The following is a 20,621-nucleotide window of genomic DNA, read 5'->3' as shown; positions in this document are numbered from 1 at the left end:
TGGCAGCATTTGCTAGACCTGTGGTACCTCACCATCCCTCTGTAGGCCTGTTCACTCATCCCTCCCTCATGAGTTCAGGGAATCCTCAAGACTGTGTGACATCCATGCATTGGATGTTAATGTGGAACCGCTTTCTGCATTGATCCTGTTCCTGTCTACCTGGGAAGCTTGTCCACCCTTACTGTCTTTCTCACTGAGGAATCCCCTCATAAGATTTGAAGAACACTGGGCTGGCTTCTAACTCTACTTGAAAACCACTGCACTGAAATTTGGAGGAAAGATATATTTATATGTATCTGTATTTATATGTATGAAGATCTAAAACAAGAGCAAGTATACTGCAAGTATATATTTAATCTCTGAGTTAAAAAACAAACAAACAAAAAAAACCCCTCAAGCAAGAGTGTTCCTAATCGTGGCTAAATTTTGAATCATATGAATGATGTCTGAGTCTTTATCAGAATTGTTTAAGAACATGCCCACAGAGAGTAGAAGTCATTTGCAATGTGTTTTCTTTTGTTTTCAGATTGTTTACAGCGGCACCATGAACAGCTCCCTTCATTATGTGTTAATCTGCACCATAGACGAATGCCTGGCAGCAGCCCTGAACATAAGGGTTGATCAGGTGAGCCTTGGCATATCAACAACTCCTCTTTTTGTGGAGCAAAACCCGGCTGTGAAAAAAGCCCTCATACATATATTTCAGTTCTTCTGTGTCTTTTATGCCGGGGGAATTTTTCATTGAAGTCCCTGTTAAGAATACCCAGGCCTCTTCATTATAGTCAAGGCTGTTCATATCCTGGTCAGAAATTTGTGCTGGATTTTGCATAATTGATTCTGCTTATTGTGGATGCTATTATTACTAATTACTTTTCTATCCTTCCTCCAAGTAAGTCGGGCTGGTGTACATTGTTTCCTCTCTTACCCATTTGAGCCACAAATGTGAGGTGAAGTAGGCTGAGAGAAAATAACCCAATGAGCTGATTTGCTGAGCAGGGTTTTGAACCCAGTTCTTCCTAGTCCTTTGAGGCTGTCCTTACGGACAACCAAAACTCGGCTAAGGAAGCCAAGCCTGGTCTTGACTGATCATAAGAAGCACCAGGATCATGCCGGATCCCAGCAGCATTTCAGTGGCAAACCCTCCAAAGAGGCCAGCCTCTTAAATGGGGTGAAGGGAGCCAGCACTCCTTTAGCCCTGTTTTTCCGATTGTCTGCCAACACTGGCTGCTTGTGGGGACACTGTCAGCAAGTGTGTGGTGCATCATGGGATTTGGGGGACTGGGACGCCATGTCCTGGCCCCTGATCCTCCACTCTGCCTGCAGCAGCAGATAGTCATTTGTGTGCACGATCCATGCACCCAGCTCTTTTGATGGTCGGGTTAGGGAATCTTCCTGCCCGCCCACCAGGCACTTCTCATGGATCGCGAGGAAGGGCTCTTTGCTGACACTTCAATTGTCGCACCACATTGGTTCGTAGAGAGGTAGGCTAGGGGCAAGAGAGATGCTGGGCACCCAAGGCCTAGCCCTTTCACTGGAAATCTTTTCTAGCAACCCCTTTGGCAGCTCAGAGAGGGGCAAGCTTTACTAATATGCTTTCAATCATGTCTTCACAATCACAAGGGCTAGCAACTTATGATGGGTCAGGGGGCTTCAATTCTAGAAGTGTTTGTAATTATCTGCCATGAAACAAGCCATTTATAGGACTCTGACTCCTTTGATCAATATACAGAGTCCTGCTAACCTGTCCTACATCTGAATCCAGTTTCAGAACTCTAGGAAAAGCCATTCCAGAAATATAAAAGGGGGATAATGTTTACCCTTTTTAAACATGACAATTTTATTTAAAAAATTAAAGCAATGGGCAGATTCCTGCATTCCTCCAAATGAAGGGGGGCTTCATTTTCAGTTGTGTTTGGAATTTTCTGCCATGAAACAAGCCACTTATAGGAATTCAAACAATGAACCCTTTTATATTTCCAGAATGGCTTGGCCTAGAATTCTGAAATTTGACACAGATGTAGGACAGGCTATCAGGACGCTGCATGTTGACCTTGGAGCAGATACATTGATCTGTCAATTCTTAATGATTTTGTGAATTTTAAAAAATAAATTTTAAAAATTCATTAAAAATTGACATTCATTTAAAATTGCTTGAAAATTAACACACACAGTCCCGATAACCTGTTCTACATTTGTGCCAAATTTCAGAACTCTAGGCTAAGTCATTCTGGAAATATAAAAGGGAGCCTCTTTTCCCTTGGGGAAAGTCATGGGGCCCTCTAGAAGAATGGGCACATGGACCTGGACCATCTGTTCCATGCCTAACACTGTCCATGTTAGCACTGTAAACTAACAAATGTCTAGTTTGGCCATCTGAGATTCCCAGAGAATTTGATTTTGTGCTCAGTGGCACATTCTGTCCTTTTTCTATCCATGTATGGAATTGCAGGATAGACACAGCCCTGACTGTGGCTGAAGCCATTTGATGGAGCAGGGTTGTGGGTGGTTCTCATTGCGCCTTAACATATATCAGATGTAGAACTAACCTATGGATTTGTGCTATTGGAGATGCAGCAGGCACAGAGTTGGAAGTCTAGGAATAGTCCCTGCCAAACAGCTGATACCTGTCTCGTTTCTCCCCCCTCTCCATCTCCTTATGCACGAGGAATCTGGCTATACAGGCCTGTCAGTTGTGTGGGTGGATACAGGATAGTAGAGGAGAAGCTCCAGTGAGTGTGGCTTGGGAATGGTTTGCTTCAGTGAGGCTTCTGAGCATAAAGACTGAGATCCTCTATGCTGGGATTCCAATTACACCGAACTTCCAATGTTTGTTTTGGCCCTGCATATCTTCTTTGGAACTACGGCAGAGGCAAAGGTTTAAAGCCCCCTCCCCCTACACCACACTTCTCATCCCCATTATGAGCACCCCCTACAGCTGCAGTTTAAAAGCTGAAAAAGAGACATGCAGGGCCAAAGCAGACATTAAAAGTAACATCTATTTGGGTCCTAATGTCTCTATATAAAGATTTCACTGTCCCATCATATGAGTTACTGGTGCACTTTTTGCTTCAAGTTCTAAGCACTGGTTTTCATTTCTCTACTGCAAACTTCCCTCCCCACTTCCATTACCTTTCGGGGAAACTTAATTTCATCAGATCAGCTATTACATTTCAGCTTTCTTCTTTCTCGCTAGCTCCACAGATTGTCTTCTCTCCCTTCATCTGTTTCACTACAATATGTCATCCAGTAAAGTTCATTCTCTCTTAGCTCTTACATAAAGTATTTTCGGGAGGCTCGATGTTTCTGGAGTGATATAAAAATAAATTATGCTGTATGGGGAACATTCATTTCCCTTAGTGTTATACAAGCTGCAAATACAATATCTGTCATTTGGCAATTCAGTAAACATCAGTGACACTTGTGTCAATTTCCAAGTGAAAGTAGTGAATGGCTGGTTTCCATTGATTTATAGTCAGCAAATATGTGGCTAGCAATAAGTTGCAATGTGGGTATTTCTGAATTGATTCTGAACATCAGAAAAAGTCACTGAAAGTTAAAATTAAGGCAGCAATGAATGGTTGGTTTCAAAACAGCGAATGAATGGGCACATTTGTTTTGCTGGAAGTAATGGGTGATACAAGGCATGGGAAACTGGGTTTGCAGCAACGAAGCCTTTGTTCCTATGGGAATACAAATCTTATGTCAATCTCCTTGCTACAAAGTGAAGGAATTGTCATGCCTTATCCGGGTTCAGCGAGAAGCAGTGGAATACAAGTCAAGTTCCAGAGGAGGGAGCGTTTCAATGAGTGAGTGGAGAGGCGGGTACATAGTCAGGCCCAGCAAAGCAAACAGCGTTTGGGGTGTGAAGGGCTGAAACAAGTATGTAAGGTAGGTTAGGCAGATGGTCAGGTTCCCAAAGATGGCACTCGGGCATGTAGGAAGGGGTGGAACACATGCTTGGTATGCAGAATTTCCCAAGTTCAATCCCTGGCATTTGTAGGTAGAGTTAGGAAAGGCCCCTGTCTGAAACACCAAATCTTTATACTGCCTTTCATTAAGAAATGCTCCCGAATAGGCACTACCAGTCCGTGTAGACAGAAGGGATGTTCAAAACATTTTGGGTACAGAACGATCTGTACGCGAATCTGCCTGTTTTGGGCGATCTGTACACAAAATAAATCGCCCATCTGCGCTCCATAATAAATTGCCCGATTATCGGAGCCAAATGTTTTGTTGTTTCGGATCTCCATTTTGTGGCGATCTCCGTGTGTCGTCTCCATTTTGTATTTGACGGCGATTTGAATTTCCCGCCGTTCCAGGCTTCAGATTGGTATACGAAAGCATGGGCTGATCTGCTGACAATTGTTTCCTTGTTCCTGATTGGCTCTTTTGGCTCTTGCAAGTGCTGAATGACCCCACATTGGCCAGGGGGAGATTGAAGAAGGGGCAAGGGAGGGGGAGTTAAAGGAGAGATTTTCAAAGAGATTTAAAGAGGCAGCAGCCACCATTCTGCCTTGTGGGAAAAGAGAGCGAGCTTTGCTTTGCTTTGCCTTGCTGCCTATTGTTCTGCCTTGCCAGCCTGCCTTGCTTGCCAGTGCCAGTCTGCCAGTGCCAGTGCCAGCCTGGGGTGGATTCTCTGCTGCATTTATTGCTTTTTTTGTAGAGAAAAGGAGAATTCTAGAGAAGAAAAGAGAATTCCATCTGATTCTTTTTTCACCCCTTCCTGCTGCTGAGAGAATCACTGCCTGCCTGTGCCAGCCAGCCACCAGACCCAGAGTGCCTGCGGCCAATGGCCACCTGGCCAGGCAGCCACCCCCTCCCTCCCAGATTTTCCAGGCTATTTCCCCATCCCCCCCATCCCACCCCCCATCTGAAGATTGAAGAAGATTGAAGAAGGAGGAATAGACTCTCAGAGACCAGACCACAGAAGTGGAATACTGGATGCAACGTGGGTGAAGCCTTAGACTGAGTGAGTACCCATTTATTTTAACACAGAGACACAACACACACATACACACACACACACTTCTGGAACTCTGTATTCTTCTTCCTGTTTGAAGGGAGGTTTTGGGTTGCAATTGAATTTTAAACATTGTGTGTCATTTAGTTTAGAAGACGTTTAAATAGGGATTCTGTCTGTGGGAGGTATCCCCATTAGTTAGTACTAGTAGGTGGTTAGAAGGGTAGCGTATCCTTGTGGTTTTAAAAAACAATTCTGTCTTTTTTCCCATTCCAAAGATTATTATTTTTTTGCATTTTCAAAAAACAGAAGCCTGTCCTCCAGCCCTCTGTGCCCATAATATATATATAGTAGTATTAATATTCTCTGCCCAGCAGCCTACAGCCTACACACTCCAGCCTCCTCACCGTGCTCATTTACTCCCAACCCAACTCACCCCCAGCTTTGCTTTAAACAAGCAAAGCCTTCAGCCAGCCATCACCCCAGGCAAGTAGTCCAGCAACAGCAGCCTATATTGTGTCTGCTCCCTGTGCCCAGCACAGCAGCCTACAGGCTCTGAGTGGGCACAGACTGTAGCCTTCTCCCTTACCATCCACCCCCACCCACAACTGCAGGGGGCACACTCCACTGAAGTCAGCCCAGCCCCTGTTCTTGGCCCTTCTCCCAACTGAGTGTCCCCTCCCCTGAGACACTCACCCCATTTCTGCCACTGGCCCCCCAATTCTTTCAAAAAATATTTTTTTAAAAGTCAGGGTTTTAAAAAGAAGCCCCAAAAGAGATGGCTGGGAGGGGTGGAAGAGTGCCAGGTAGGGCTCCCCTACCTGTTTTTTTTTGCTGGTCGGTTTTTCTTGCTGGTCATGGGGGGGCAGTGACAGAGGCTTATTCCCCGAGTCACTCCCACCCCTGCTTTGGTACACAGGCTGGGCTTTCCTCATCTGCCTGGCCCTATGCCAGCGCCTGCAGCTGGGCAGCAGTTAGTGGGGAGGACCTCCCCTGCCAGGAAAGAAGTTCTTCCCATGGCAGATATGCAAGTGGTGCAGGTGGAGCCGGCTGCCAGCCCAGCCAGATCCACCTTGCCGCCCTCCCCACCGGTCCCTGTGGGGGGTGGGGCCCCCAAGGTTGCGTCTGAGGAGGCCCAGGAGGAAGCCCCTGTGTTTCCTGTCCCTGGGACTTCTCAGGCCAACTCTGAGAGCAGTGCTGGTGGTGTGCCACAGAAGGAACCAGCAGAAGCGCCACCACCCAAGTGGCACCGTGTCGCAAGAGAGTCCAGCAGTGCGGTGTGGGATCACTTTGAGCTTTGCCCTGGTGATCCCAACCATACTGCCTGCACCCACTGCAAGGCACTTGTTAGCAGGGGCAAGGACCCTAAGAACTCCAGCACATCGGGTCTGCTGTTGCACCTGCGGTGGCAGCACCCGGGGGTCCAAACCTCTGCTGGCAGAGGTGCTAGGCCAAGTGCCTCCTCTGGCACTAGCAGCAAGGAGTCGGTGGCTCCTGCTCCTAGGCTGGAAAAGCTGACTGAGCGGTGCATGCAGCCTCTGGGAAAGTGGTCTGATCACTCAAAACCATATCTTATTACCCGGGTCATTGGGGAGATGATGGCTTTGGATAATCAGCCTTTTAATATCATGGAGAATGTTGGCTTCTGCCGTCTGCTCTAGTTGCTCACCCCAGAGTACAAAATCCCCTCACGCACCACCGTCAGTAGGTGCCCTCCCTGTACTGTGCGTGCAGGGAGGCTGTGTTGGCCCGGTTGCGTGCAGCCGGGCCCAACACCAGTGTGCACTTCACTGAGGATCTCTGGATGAGCTGCAGAGGGCTGCACACTGCCTTCAGGTCCCCGACAGCCCACTGGTGGGGGCATGAGGGTGAGGGTACATCCAGCTCTGCTGGAGCTGTATCCATCTCCTCCCATGCAGGCAAGCCTTCTTGGGCAGTGTTGCATGTGGAGGTGATGGATTCAGACCACAGGTCGGATGAGTTGTCGGCAATCATGGACTGACAGGTGGGGACCTGGCTAGGTGGGGAGCCAAACCTCTGTCGAGGTTTCATGGTCACTGACAATGCAGCCAACATTAGTAGAGTGGCCAGGCAGGCTCAATTTGTGCACATCGCTTGCGTTGCACACACTTTGAACCTGGTGGTGCAGGATGCGCTTGGGCTTAAGGAGGTGAAGTCCAAGCACCAGCAGAGGTTAGGTTTAGTTCCTGCCCCAGAACCTGCTGCTTCCGTGGCTGCTCTTGTAGACCAGTGCTGCGGGATTGCTGGCCACTTCCACCAGAGCAAAAAGGCAAGGTGCCTGCTCAAGGCGAGGCAGATTGAACTGGGCCTGCCTGAACACCTTATCCCAGAGGATGTTCCTACCCAGTGGAACTCCACCTTTCTCTTGCTCCTGTGCCTGCAAGAGCAAAGGGGAGCCATCCACAGCCTGGCAAGGTGTAGGGCTTGGATGTGTGTGGCCTGTCCACTGCGGACTGGAAGCTAATTTCCGAGCTGGCCTTAGTACTCGAGCTGTTCTATGCTGCCATGAACAGCTTGTGTATTGAGGCAGCTATGCTGAGCCGAGCTTTGCCCACTGGTATTCCCCGCGAGAATACCAGGCCACTCTGACCACTGGGGACACAGTTGCCCTGGCAGGTTGGCTGAGGACTGGGGTAGTGGAATGGCTCATGACACCCTTGGGTGCATCTGCATGGCATGTCCTGGCATGAATCTGCAACCCAAGGATGAAGGGCAGAGCTGTCACCACTGCCCAGCTGCCCTGGTGGAGGGATCTCCTGGTTGAGCACTTCAGGCATGCAGTGGAAAAGAGGCTACGTGCCACATTTCCCCTGCCGGCGCTCCGTTATTTTTAAGCTCCTCAGGGCAGCAGCGTTCCTCCCTGCCGCCCCATTACCCTCATTGGCTAGAAGTTGCCAGAAGTAGCGACCACGCATACACCTGTTGTGTGCGTGACTGTCTGCCATGCACGCGCACGACGCCCTTAAAGTACCACCCCTGCCGGTGCCGAAACGCCGAAACCCTCGCAGTGCCAAAACGTTTGAGGCCTATATAATGGCCTCCAAAACGTTTCGGGCTCAAGCCTAATCCCATGTGCCAACTACCCACCAACCTGCCAGCCACTGGGTACACAGTTTATATTTTAGGAATTTTTTAGGTGTTTTGGCTCTCTTTAGAGTGTAATGAATCCTCACAGGGATTCACTATGAGGAAAGGATATTACAGACATCAAAGAGCCTAAACACTTGAAAAGATTCCTGGAACATAAACTGAGAAGTACCCCACTGCTTTGCGCGTGGGGGGGGGGTGTAGTTAGCACATGATAGTTAACATTTGGCACTGTCCAAAGACAGTCAAAATGAATAGAAGAAATGAAGGTTTGCAATGAATCCTCATAAGGATTCATTGAGGAAAGTTTATACACCAAAGAATCCAAACATTTGAAAAATAGTGACCATAGATTTTGCTCCTTAACTTGACTTCTACAAGGGCTAGAACTTAGCTTTTTTTAAAAAAGGAAAGCTGGGAATCTGGGGGAATTAATAGGAGGAATCCAAATCTTGAATCAATTCAAATTGAATCTGGCATGATTTGATTTAGACCCGAATCTAGCCAATGTGATTTGTTTCTATCTCCAGGAGTGATTTGTTCTATCTCCAATTAATCACCCGAATCAGTTAGTTAATAGTAAATGGCAAATAGATTTGTACTCGAATTGATTCACACATTCCTAATAAATATTTTAAATAAAGATCAAGAATTTTCTACAAAATTGTAGCCTAAATTCACTTTTGTTCAGAAGACCAACTTTGTCTTACTTTGTTATTTTTGTAATGGGACTTTCGTCCAAGGATGTGTATGCAGCATTGTGCCCTAAAAATGGTTTATATGGTTTATATATAGATGCAGTAGTAGCTAAAGCTTTAACTATAGAATTTTATCACTTTCTATATATGCCATATTACATCTTTCATATCTTTGTGCACAAAATATTTTAGTATCTGTATATTCATATGTGTATTATGCACCCCCTTAATTCCCCCAAATCATCGTTTTGATGCTCATGATGTACAAAAGTGTACCAAACTGCATTGACAACAGTTTAAAAAACCCCTCTAAAACAAAACAAAGTGAGCATCTTTCCAAAACTGAGCCATGCCACAGAAAATCCATTTTAAGTCTTTATTTCCTCCTTTGGTTTATAGGTTCCGTTATACTCATTGGCTTCACAGGCATAAATTGGGAGAAGCAGAGCACTGAATCCAACTTTTGGTGTGTTTATTTTGAGCCCACATCTGTGCAGAATAACACCAATTAAGCTTGTTAAGGAGCAGGGAATAGTAAATAATTCATAGTTGTTCCATCAGCACCTCCTGGGCTGCACACCTTTGCCTGCTGCCAAATGTGAAGACTTTAAAAGACATTCCTGTTTGGCGTCAGCAAGGTGCCAGGGCATATCTATCTGTGGGGCTGAAGATGGATGCTTTTATGTTTGTTGTGCTGCATCCATTAACTTTCAAAGTTCTGCAGCTTCTCTACTAGTAAAGCACAAAGTTAGAGGCCTCGCTTTAGACAGCATGACGAACATCCAGACTAATCTTCTGCGGACTTGACAGGTTTTTCCATTGCTGGTGGCGGCGGGTGTGTGTGTGTGTGTTCAGTGATTCGCCCCCCCTTCCTTCTGTACCGTATTGGCATCACATAGTGAATAGGTTTATTGGCTGAAATGATAACCAATAATGTGCCTAATGGTGATTATGTTACAGGACAACTGAAAGTTAGGGTCATTTAAATGAAGCAGATAGCATTTGCACAAAGAGAGCTGAAAAATGGTAGAGAGGTGTGGCATTTGTCAGGATTTCCAGATCTGTGAAAAACTGGGAGTAGTTTCAGCTCTGCTCTGCTTCATAGCCTACAGACACCATGAGGAACAAGTGCAATGTACAGATGAATCCCCCTGCCCCATAGATTAGAGAGTGGGTTGGCTCATCTTGCATTTTGACTAGCCCTGCTATAGAAACTGCTGAGAACCAAGCCTTATCCATTGTTCATAGTTCTGTTTTTAATCCACCTTGTATTTAAAAGGTAATCAAATACATAACTCTGCAATGGTTTGAATTATATTCTCCAGTAGATTAAGAAATTCACAAATGTTTTCCTTAGAAAACCTAACAGCAATAGGATTAGAAATTTGTGTAAATCCCTTATCTGGAGTGAGATGTCTTTTTTTTTTAGTACATAAGCAGCTCAAATCCCATTTTGTATACATATCATTTTTATGGTAAAGTGAATCAGAAGACCTAATTATTTTTAAGGCCTCTTTAATTTTCTCCACTGGAACAGGACTAAGAATAGCCTCTACTTGGCTAGGCCTTTTAAAACTACACCTCCTTTAGGTTGTTGGCAGCAAGTAGATTAGATCGTTTTGATACTGATGTGATGTATAATGCCTAAATCTGCCTTGTAATTGACCCCCAAGGCTTGACTGAATAGAAGAATGAAGCTTTGGAATGCCAATGATATTGCTTCTTTTAGTAGAATGACAAAGTCTTGTGATATGGCCACAAATAGACCTAAGGCGTTTTCACTGAGGGCCAAACTAGACAAGCATATGCAGCAACTGTGTATGTTAAACATGTGTTTTCCCTGTTCACATATAAAGCTGGTTGAGAGTATCCATTATACAAAAAGAAGTGTGCAGGAGAGCAGTGAAACCCACTCCTTCATTTTAGTCACTCAGTCACTCTGCTTTCAATCAGCTGGTTTGCCAGCCAAGTTCCGATACATGAAGTGAGCTGGGCAGGGAAAAAACGATGCAAGAAGATCCATACTGGATCAGACCAAAGGACTGCATGTATTCATGCTGAGGCTAAGGATCCATGGTTGAAATTTCAAAATTATTTGTCTGAAATATTATCTCTTTACCCATTTTCAGTTGTTATAGGAGGGGATTTTAATGTGCATATAGGGACAGATAATCAATAACTATATATTAAGATTGCACTATGCCCACCCATAGGTGGGCATAGTGAAATGAATTTTCCCAGTATTTTCCCCATGCTGGGAAAAGATGAAGGAAAGAGGACAACCAGCAGCAAGGTGAATGGACTTGATTACAACAGCAGTGAATGCACCACTGAGAGACCTCAAAGGCCAAGTTGAAGACAGATCATCCTGGAGAGAATCTATCTATGTGGTTGCTAAGAGTGAACACCGACTTGATGGCACTTAATCAATCAATCAATCAATGCCCACCCAATAGGACTTTGAAGCCCCCTCTATTAGTTGGTCAATCTAAAGACACGGTTGTAAACTACTCAGGCTTATTCCTGTCCCAAGCTTTTAAGTAATCTTGTCTCCTTTCCTTGAACGTGTGATTGGTGATTTTCCAGGTGAATGTTCTTTTTAGTCAAGAAAAAAAAATGAGTACCCCATGTAGCTGTTTCACGGAGTGCATTAAGTCTTTTGGATCAATTCCAAATTGATAGTCGTATTGAAAGTGATCATTTACTGTTAATTCTGATTTTATTACCTACTGATACGCAAATGTTTGAGGAACTAGTGGTGCTTCCTGATTTTATTTAGGGAGCCATCTTTCTCCGTTTAAGATGGGATAAACAGCTTGAAGAAAAATTTACAGTTATCATGAATTCTGATCAACCCTTGCTAACTTGGCAAAGAGGCACCTTTTAACGTGGTGATTCTCTTTATTTAGCAGGGGGAGAGTAACTGGCCCTATCCACCCCCAGCACAGTACTTCCAGTGACTGTTGCTGGTGTCTATCTTGTGTTTCTTTTTAGATTGTGAGCCCTTTGGGGACAGGGAGCCATCTTATTTATTTATTATTTCTCTGTGTAAACCGTTATGATAGTCCTATTCAATCTTTTCAATCATTCTTAGTAACATCTCACATGAGGAGCCATCCCCATAGAAACGTCCACTCACAAGTTTGACAAAGAATGCTATCAAGCTAAACAAACCCTTGTTAATATATATATGAAACACAGGGTGAATTCCTCGATAGTAACTCTTCAGAACTTGCTGCGTTTGAAAAATATATATAATTTTTGAAAAGATCTAAAAAAAAAAAAAAAGGGTGCATGCAGAACTGCATGGCAACAATTGATAACTGCCTCTTGGGCCAAAAATCCAACCCTTTTTTGGTGCCATGTGGCTACAAATCCAATATGGGGTCCCTCCTGTTTGGACTGTCTTATCCTGTCCACTGTATGGGAAGATCACTTTTACAGCCTGTATTCAAAGGAAGAAAATCATCTTTTCAGGTTAGATCTAATTGATGACCTCCCAGAATGGCCTCCAGTAACACCAGTTGAAATCTCTAATTTTAGATCTCTAAGGCGGGAAAAGCTCTAGGCTACGACCGCGTTCTCCTAGAGTTTATAAAAAATAATATTGAATGATGGGCCCCTGTTTTGGCCTCACTTTTTATTTTTATTGATCGATTGGCATCTATCCCAAAGAATTGGGGTATTGCTATCATTTACAAAATGATTTATAAAATCATTTCCCTGTTTATAAAAAAGGGGAAAGAGATCTTCCCGCCATCTACCAACCGATAAGTCTTTTGAGCATAATAAGCAAGATCTGTGCTAGGCATTTATATGAAAGGTGGCTAGATTGGATAGACACTGAAAATATTCTAGCACCAAAACAGGCTGGTTTGAGGTCTGGCTATTCACTATTGCCTCAGGCCTTGATTTTGCAGCACTTGATAGCAAAATATACTTCAAAGCCAAAAGGGGCCCTTTATGCTGCCTTTGTTGATCTTAAATTCACATTTGATTCAGTATGTAGGGAGACGCTGTGGTCTAAACTTCAAGCATCCACTATCAATCATTGCTTACTTTTGTTAATATATAAATTGTATCAAAACACATATTTGAAAGTTAGATGCAATGCGGGGGTTATCTCTCTAAAGACATTCCAACAAATAGAGGTGTGAAGCAAGGATATATCCTGGTTCCATTATTATTTATTTTTATATAAACTCTATGGTTGCCTCTCTAACTCAGACTTTCACCTCCCAATATTAGCCTCTAAACCTTTAGCAGTGCTTCTATATGTAGATGATGCTATAATATCATCACAGGCTCCTATTGGCTTGAGAAGAGTACTTAATTCCCTCGCTTCTTACTGTAAAGATCATGCTCTGTAGATTAACTACTCCAAAATGCAGATTATTAGGTTTGCTAAGCACCCCAAGCTCCTATGTTGGTCTATTAATGGGCATAAGCTTGAGCAGGTCAGTTGCTATAAGTACTTAGGCATTGTATTTCACTCCACTCTTAGTTGTCAACTCCACCAAAAACATATTATCCAAAATGCTCAACGCCAATATTGCTCAATGATGACAAAGGTCATCATCAGCAATATTGGCATTTTTCTACTCTAGAGGTGTTCTTTTTATTCCTGCAGCCATAAGACTATTTGAGTCCAAGATGCTGGCTCATTTGCTTTATGGAGCACAGCTCAGCCTTTATCCTAACATCCAAGCCTTAAAAGCTGTGCAATCTAAATTTCTCAGAAAGCTGTTTCAGGTACCAGTGAGCATTCCTAATGCAACTTTGAGAGTGGAGACAGGTGTGATGAATCTCGAGTCTAAAATCTGGCTTTTAATATTCAAATTTTGGCTTAAAATAAACTTTAACCCCACTGGATTACCCCTTGTGCTAGCAGATATGTTCACTTCCAACTGGGAAATGGAAGTTAAAAAGAAAAAGTTATCTGATTGGTTTGCCCCTAGGTTATTGTTGACAATGAATCTTGATCAAGCTAGCCTGATGCTCACCCAAATAATTTTTGATGTAGAATGGCAATCTGATAGAAGTTCCACATCAAGGAGACTAATGGTGGGTAACCAACTTTTGAATATGAAACCTGCTAATTACTTAGATAAGCTTACAATAGCAAAATACCATAGAGCCTCGACACTAGCATTCTTTGACAGTCTACTTTCTGCTGTGTTTGAAGGTAAGATTTAAAAAGTCCCTTATGTGGAGTGGTTTTGTTCTTGCAAGTCAGGAGCTATCGAGACACTATCCCAAGTGCTCCTATACTGTGGTTTCTACAGGGACACTCGCTATGAATTAATAGTGCCCCTTCAATAGCAAATTACCCTGGCCACCTGGATGAATTCTATGTTAATTATTTTTTATCTGACAGCAATGACTAAATTACTTACGCAGTCACTAAGTTTTGCCTTGTTGCTATTAGTATTCATAATAAGAGAGTATCTGTAGTTAGATTTCATAAGGCTTTTGAATACCTAGATTAGTTTATTGTTACTGTTTGGGCTGTATGTAAATATTTTTCTGGTCAGCAACAGCAAATAAACAGAACAGAACTGAACTGACCAAAGGACTATCTATTCTAGCATCCTGCTTTCCACAGCAGCTAACAAGTGTTGCAGATTGTCTCTGGTAGGTGACCTCTCACATACCAGTAGATTAGCTCTAAGCCAGTGTGGTGTAGTGGCTAGAGTGCTGGACTAGGACCGGGGAGACCCGAGTTCAAATCCCCATCAAGCCATGATACTAGCTGGGTGACTCTGGGCCAGTCACTTCTCTCTCAGCCTAACCTACTACACAGGGTTGTTGTGAGGAGAAACTTAAGTATGTAGTACACCGCTCTGGGCTCCTTGGAGGAACAGCGGAATATAAATGCAAAATAATAATAATAATAAAAATAATAATAATACAAGAAAACTGTAAGTTCAGGTTACACCAGAAATTGCATCACATTATGGGTTTATGCTCACAAGAGTATTGTAATGACAATATTTAAAGATATTCAAGGGGAAACTTTCTATAAAAATAACATGTAGCTTCTTAGTACAGCATTTATAGGCACGTAACAGACAAACTATTACTAGGACAATGGCAAATATACCACTTTTCAACAAACATTTGCAAAGCAGTTTACATAGAAAAATAAATAAAACACAGACATCAAATAAGGCATCAAAACACAGCACTGATTACACAGGGCATTTCAACATTGTCCTCACTTACAAATTATAAAGTAAGAATTAAGTGAGGAAGCCTGAAGACAACCTATGATGTCTCTGGCAAAGTCATGAGCAAGGCCTAAAGGCAAATCGCCCTTTTCTGCTCTTCAGCAACATCCTGCCTGTGAACCAGGAGATAGCATATGACCATAATGACTAGTAGCTGTTGGTAGACTTTCCTCCATGAATTTGTCTAGGCCCACCAGTCATCCAAGCTGGTGGTCATCACCACATCCCATGGTAGAGAATTCCATAGATTATGTGCTGTGTGAAGAAGAACTTTCTACAGAGGACATGGTTGCCCTCTATGTCTAGTATGCCTTTCAGAATATGATTATGCAGTGCAGTGGCATGATGAAACAATGACACCGCCCCCTCAGATTTAATGCAAAAAAATGCAAATGAGAAGCCCTCATCTCACAAATGTTATACACACTCATTCTGTGTGTGGAGGGGGAGTGGGGTTACTCTGGATTGCTCCCCCCACCCCACTATCTCCTTGTGCTGGTTGGTCCTGCCTCTGACCTTCATGTGTTGAGATAAAACTGAGAATTGGGTTTCCACACCTGTAGACCCTTCTATGTGACCAGGTACCCTGTTTAATTAGGGTTCCCAGTTACAGGAAATAATGTATGTACATCCTGTGCATAAAAAACAATTCTTGCCTTCACTTCAACACACAAAGATTGCAGGGGCAGGGCCCACTGATGTGATCCCTCTACATTTACATGCACAGAGTGACTGCAGGGAGTGAGCATCCAATAGAATATGGGAACTGTTCCATCACTTACATGTCTTTAACCAGGTCACCAGTCTACGGAGGGACACACCAGTGGCACCACTGCACCAGCACAGTATGCCATGGTGGAGGGAAGGGGAAGCAAACACTTGCTATCGTACGTTCATGTTTTTTAAAAGAAAAAAAATTGCCTTGATATAGCAAATTAGTTAAACTAGAATACCTAGCCCAATACTGTTCATTCTGCCTGGCTGCAGCTCTCCCAGGTCTCAGATAGAGGCCTTGCTTAGTACTGATAACCTGAAGTTATTTATTTAAACTGAGCCTGGGCTCTCAGGCATCCAAAGCAAGTGCTCTGTCATTGAATTAGGAATGCTCCAAAGATGGATAAAGTAGTCCCAGGTCTAAATAGGTTGAAAATTACAGAGGTGGGAAATGCAAGACCAGCCACTGCTGCATTAAGTGTGTGTGTGTGTGGGGGGCAGTTAATTATGACTCCTGTCAGCCTGCATGAATCTCAGGAATGCACTGGGGTCACAAGTGGATAGCACTCACATAGAGATGTCATTTGTAAGAACCAGCACTTCCATATGGGGGCTGAACACATGGCCACTGCATGATCCCAGTAGCCCTTTTTCAGGCCTCAGAAAAAAAGCGGGATGCACGCCGAATCAACAGGAAAAACAACACGGTTCCTTTTGCATGGTTCCTTTTTTGTTTTTCCTGCTTTTTCAGGCCTCAGCAGGGGCACTAATCTCATCTGTGGAAGAAGTGCTGGTTCTCACAAACCTCCATACAAATGCTATCCAACTGTGAAGCCAGCTGTGGCCTCCTTGCATACCCAGCACTTTCACAGAGGTCTCTGTAAATTTGAACTGCCCCTGAGTTACTTAACGATTTGACAGTGGCCGAATTCAGACGTAGCAGATAGCCAGAGGTCTTTTCACCTCTGGTTTCCTCATCCGCACATCTGGATTTGGGGAAATTGAGTTTTCGGCGGAAAGGGACACACAGTTTCCCTCCTTGAACTCCACTCTTAACCTTTAGTCAGAGTTGCAAACCCTATTTCTGTGGCAAAAGCATTACTTCCAAACACTGGCACCACAGTTTCGGCCCCACAAAACTGGAGTTGAGGGAGAAAACTCTTCTCTCACTCCAGCCCAATTGGCTGTGCAGGCTGTCCTCCTGTTAAGAAGGAAGCCTGCACAGTCAGCTCCCCTGCCTCTCTGCAGTCTCACTGGATCCATGGATCCATTGGACCTGCAGTTACGTGTTAGATCTGAAGGGGGCCAGTGGGTTCAGTGGTACCAAAGAAGCACTAGGAAACTACAGTAGATATCTGGTACAAAAGATATCTTAGTACTAAAAGAAACAACAAGGTGGGCGTGATTCTCCTGGATAATGTTCAATTAATAGAAATTATCAAATACAGTTTTAATTGTGATCTTGAGTAAGAATTCCAAATTTAGTTACTGATTGCCTCTGGCAATGGTTGAAATTAGCAACTGAGCTATCTCTGACCAGAGAATGTTCTCTTCTTATTAACTTAGCAGGTAGCAGCAGAAAACACAATTGAAGGCACCTCTAATTGGCAGCAACTTTTATAGTTCCAGCTCTCAAAGCAAAAGATCTGGAGACTTTTTAAACTGGACTAAATTTTGGCAGTAAAAACTGTTGTCACATAAACAAGTTACAATTTTCAGCTTTCTAATTCTTCAGCTTTCCTCCTGGAAAACTCCACCTACTTAGTAGAGAGAACTGTAGGAGTTTCATCTACTGAGCAGGTGGAGTTTTCCATGAAGAAAGCTGAAGAATTAGTTAGAAGGAATGGTCATAATGTCCCAAAGGATCAATTCAAGAGAAATAATTTAAGGAAAGTTTACATATACTTAAAGTTCCTTATGTGACTGACAGATTAACATAGCAAACACAAAAGATTTTGAAAAAATATGGCCTGAAAGCTAATGTAATTTGTATAGCACCCATGAACCTGAAACAGCATCTGGTTAAGTCCAAGCTCTATGACAGTAAATGTGAGAGAGGGGGGCGGTTGTTTGATTTGTGAGAAGGAAGAGGGTTGTTATTGCTAAATTAAAGGAACAATGTATAAGATCATATATCTGGAATGTGAAGAATTTTACATTGGGGAGACAGGGAGACCCCTGTTAAAAAGGTATAAAGAGCATTTGGCAGTCATACAACATAATAAAAACCGATTGAAACCCTGGGCAAAACATATGAAAGAAAAACATGAGGGGAAAGCTGTATAAATGAAGATGTTTATTTTGGCTTTTGAAGGGAATACAGTAAAGCGTAAGATAAAAGAGGTCAAGTATATTGAACAGCAGCAACCAAATATTACTGTAAGGGAAGAAATGAAAGAGGCAATGATATTTATTGGTCTATAAAAGGGTTAAAATTTGTTCTGTAGAGTCATCTCCTCCTCCCTCCTTTCTCCTGTTCTTGGATTGGTTATTTAGCATCAGTTGCTGTATTTAATTTTAAGAGTCTCCAGCTGTTTGAGATAGAGCATTGACAATGATAGAGCATTGACAATGATTTTAACACTGAAATGTGTCTGATAGAGTTTGAATGATCTTTGCTTTTATTTATTCTATATGTACATTTAAGGAGGCCTTAAATCTTATTTGTTTATTTGTTTAAAATGTACACCTTACCCACCTGTCTGGATGACCTGACCTGACTAGTCTCCTATTTTTATTCACTGTTTTACTGTGGAGGATTTGTTCAGCAACTTGCAGATACGCTACCTTGGTGAGCCACAGATTGGGAAAGTCTGGGTAGAGTGAGAACAGTTCTAGGTATTACAGTCACATTATTTGGCGGGGGGGGGGGGGGTTGGGGGTTGGGTTTCTAATTTTTTTCACTCTTTTGTAATATTGTTTATTGTAATTTTTGTATTTTTTCTCTCCCCATCATAATGTATTGCTATGGCTGATGCTGCTTCCTTAAGTGTATGCTGCTAATTCCATCTCTCTAGCTATTATGAGCTCTGTATCAAGACATCTGTTGAGGGTGGCTTGCTGTTTTGCCTTCTCATCAGTCGTCTGCCTTAAATATCATTAATAAGAAATGAAACCCCCATGAAGCTGGTCATTTGGGAGAAGATGATAAATCATCTTCATGTAAATTATCTAACATACCGTGCTGGCTCAAAGTAAAATCAGCTGTGAAATGGATATGCACAAGATAAAGACATTATTTCAGAACAATTGCCACAGGTGAAATATACATATAAATAATGATCATTCATTTTTGTACTGTTGAGTAAAAAAGGGATAGTTTTTAATCCTTTTCTGAAATTTAATTTCTCAAAGACGATTTCTTGTCCCCGAAAGTTGCTTTATGGAATATGGCAAGCAACTCTTTGGAATGAGGTGGATGGAATATATAACCACACAGTAGACAACTAGTTCACTCTGGGAAGATGTTTATTTATTATTATTTTTTTATTACATTTCTAGACTGCCCCATCCAAAGGCTCTGGGCAGTGCACAACAAACTTAAAAAACACAACAACAAACACCAATTAAAAACACACTGCTTAAAACAATATAAAACATTTTTTAAACAATTCAGTCATTAAAACCAATTAAAATACTTAAAAATAATTTAAAAACCTTGGAAGGCCAGGCCAAACAAGTAAGTTTTTAGGACTCTCTTAAAGGCTAACAATGAGCTAAATTACGGATGTCTGCTGGAAGTGCATTCCATATGCCAGGAGCAGCTAAAGAGAAGGCCCAGCTCCAAGTCACCACAAGACATACCGGTGGTAACTGGAGACGGACCTCTCCAGATGACCTCAACGTGACATGGGGATCATACAGAAGAAGGCACTCTCTAAGGTAGCCTGGAGACAAGCCGTTCAGAGCTTTAAAGGTAATAACCAGAACTTTGTCTTTCGCCCGAAAACATATCAGCAGCCAGTGCAACTGGAGGTTACCAACTGATGCACCACTGTTTTGAGATCAAGAGATCAAGGAATGGACGTCGCTGTTGAACCAACCAAAGGTGATAGAAAGTGCTCCTGGCCATAGCCTCCACCTGAGATACCAGGGTGAGGCCTGGATCCAAGAACACACCCAAGCTGCGAACCTGTTACATCTGGGGGAGTGTAACACCACCCAGCACAGGAAGATCTAACTCATCTCTCAAATTCTGATCCCCCACAATGAGCACCTCCATCTTGCTTGGATTCAGCTTCTATTCATTATCCCCCATCCGGTCCATTACTGCCTGTAGGCAGGCATTTAGGGAGTGAATGCCATTTCCTGATGGTGATGATGATAAGGAGAAATAGATATGGGTGTCATCAGCATATTGATTACACCCCGCACCAAATCTCCTGACAGCCTCACCCAGTGGTTCCATGTAGATTTTTAAAAGCATTGGTGACTCTGGGAAGATAGATGTAGTTGTTTTGAATCTTTGAATTCCTGATGCTCTTCCTTTCATACTAGACTTCTTTGAATATTTGCAACTACAGTAAAGGAAAGTGTGCCTTCGAGTCGGTGTCGACTACTGGTGACCACAGAGCCCTGTGGTTTTCTTTAGTAGGATACAGGAGGGCTAAGAGATGATGCCTTTCAGCATCTTCCTATATCACTGCTGCCTGATATAGGTGTTTCCCATAGTCTGGGAAAGTTACCAGCGGGGATTCAAACTGGCAATCTCTGACTTTCTACTCAAGTTATTTCCCTGCTATGCTGTTAGGTGGTAGGACCCCCGTATTTGCGGACTTACCACCCGTGGTTTCACATATTCATGGATAGGTGATTGACATCCGACCTTGGCAAACACAGATGAAATCTGGCAAAAAGGGGGTTAATTCTGCATATCTGCGAGTTGGAAGGAGCAGGAAATTACCATGGAGG

General features: G+C 43.2%; 1 long non-coding RNA gene across 5 annotated transcripts in view; it reads right to left on the bottom strand.

Annotated features, from left to right (window-relative positions):
- Positions 1-20,621, bottom strand: part of LOC128322235 (uncharacterized) — a 192,196-nt gene that overhangs the window by 133,604 nt on the left and 37,971 nt on the right. For all 5 annotated transcript variants that reach the window (XR_008305612.1, XR_008305611.1, XR_008305615.1 and 2 more), the window contains exon 2: positions 3,130-3,303. This is a non-coding gene — a long non-coding RNA (uncharacterized LOC128322235). The remainder of the gene's footprint in view (positions 1-3,129; positions 3,304-20,621) is intronic.

This window comes from Hemicordylus capensis, chromosome 4, assembly GCF_027244095.1.
Source record: "Hemicordylus capensis ecotype Gifberg chromosome 4, rHemCap1.1.pri, whole genome shotgun sequence".
NCBI lineage: Eukaryota > Metazoa > Chordata > Lepidosauria > Squamata > Cordylidae > Hemicordylus > Hemicordylus capensis.
Note: the sequence above shows the minus strand (reverse complement) of the source record. Positions and strands in the feature narration are given on the sequence as shown.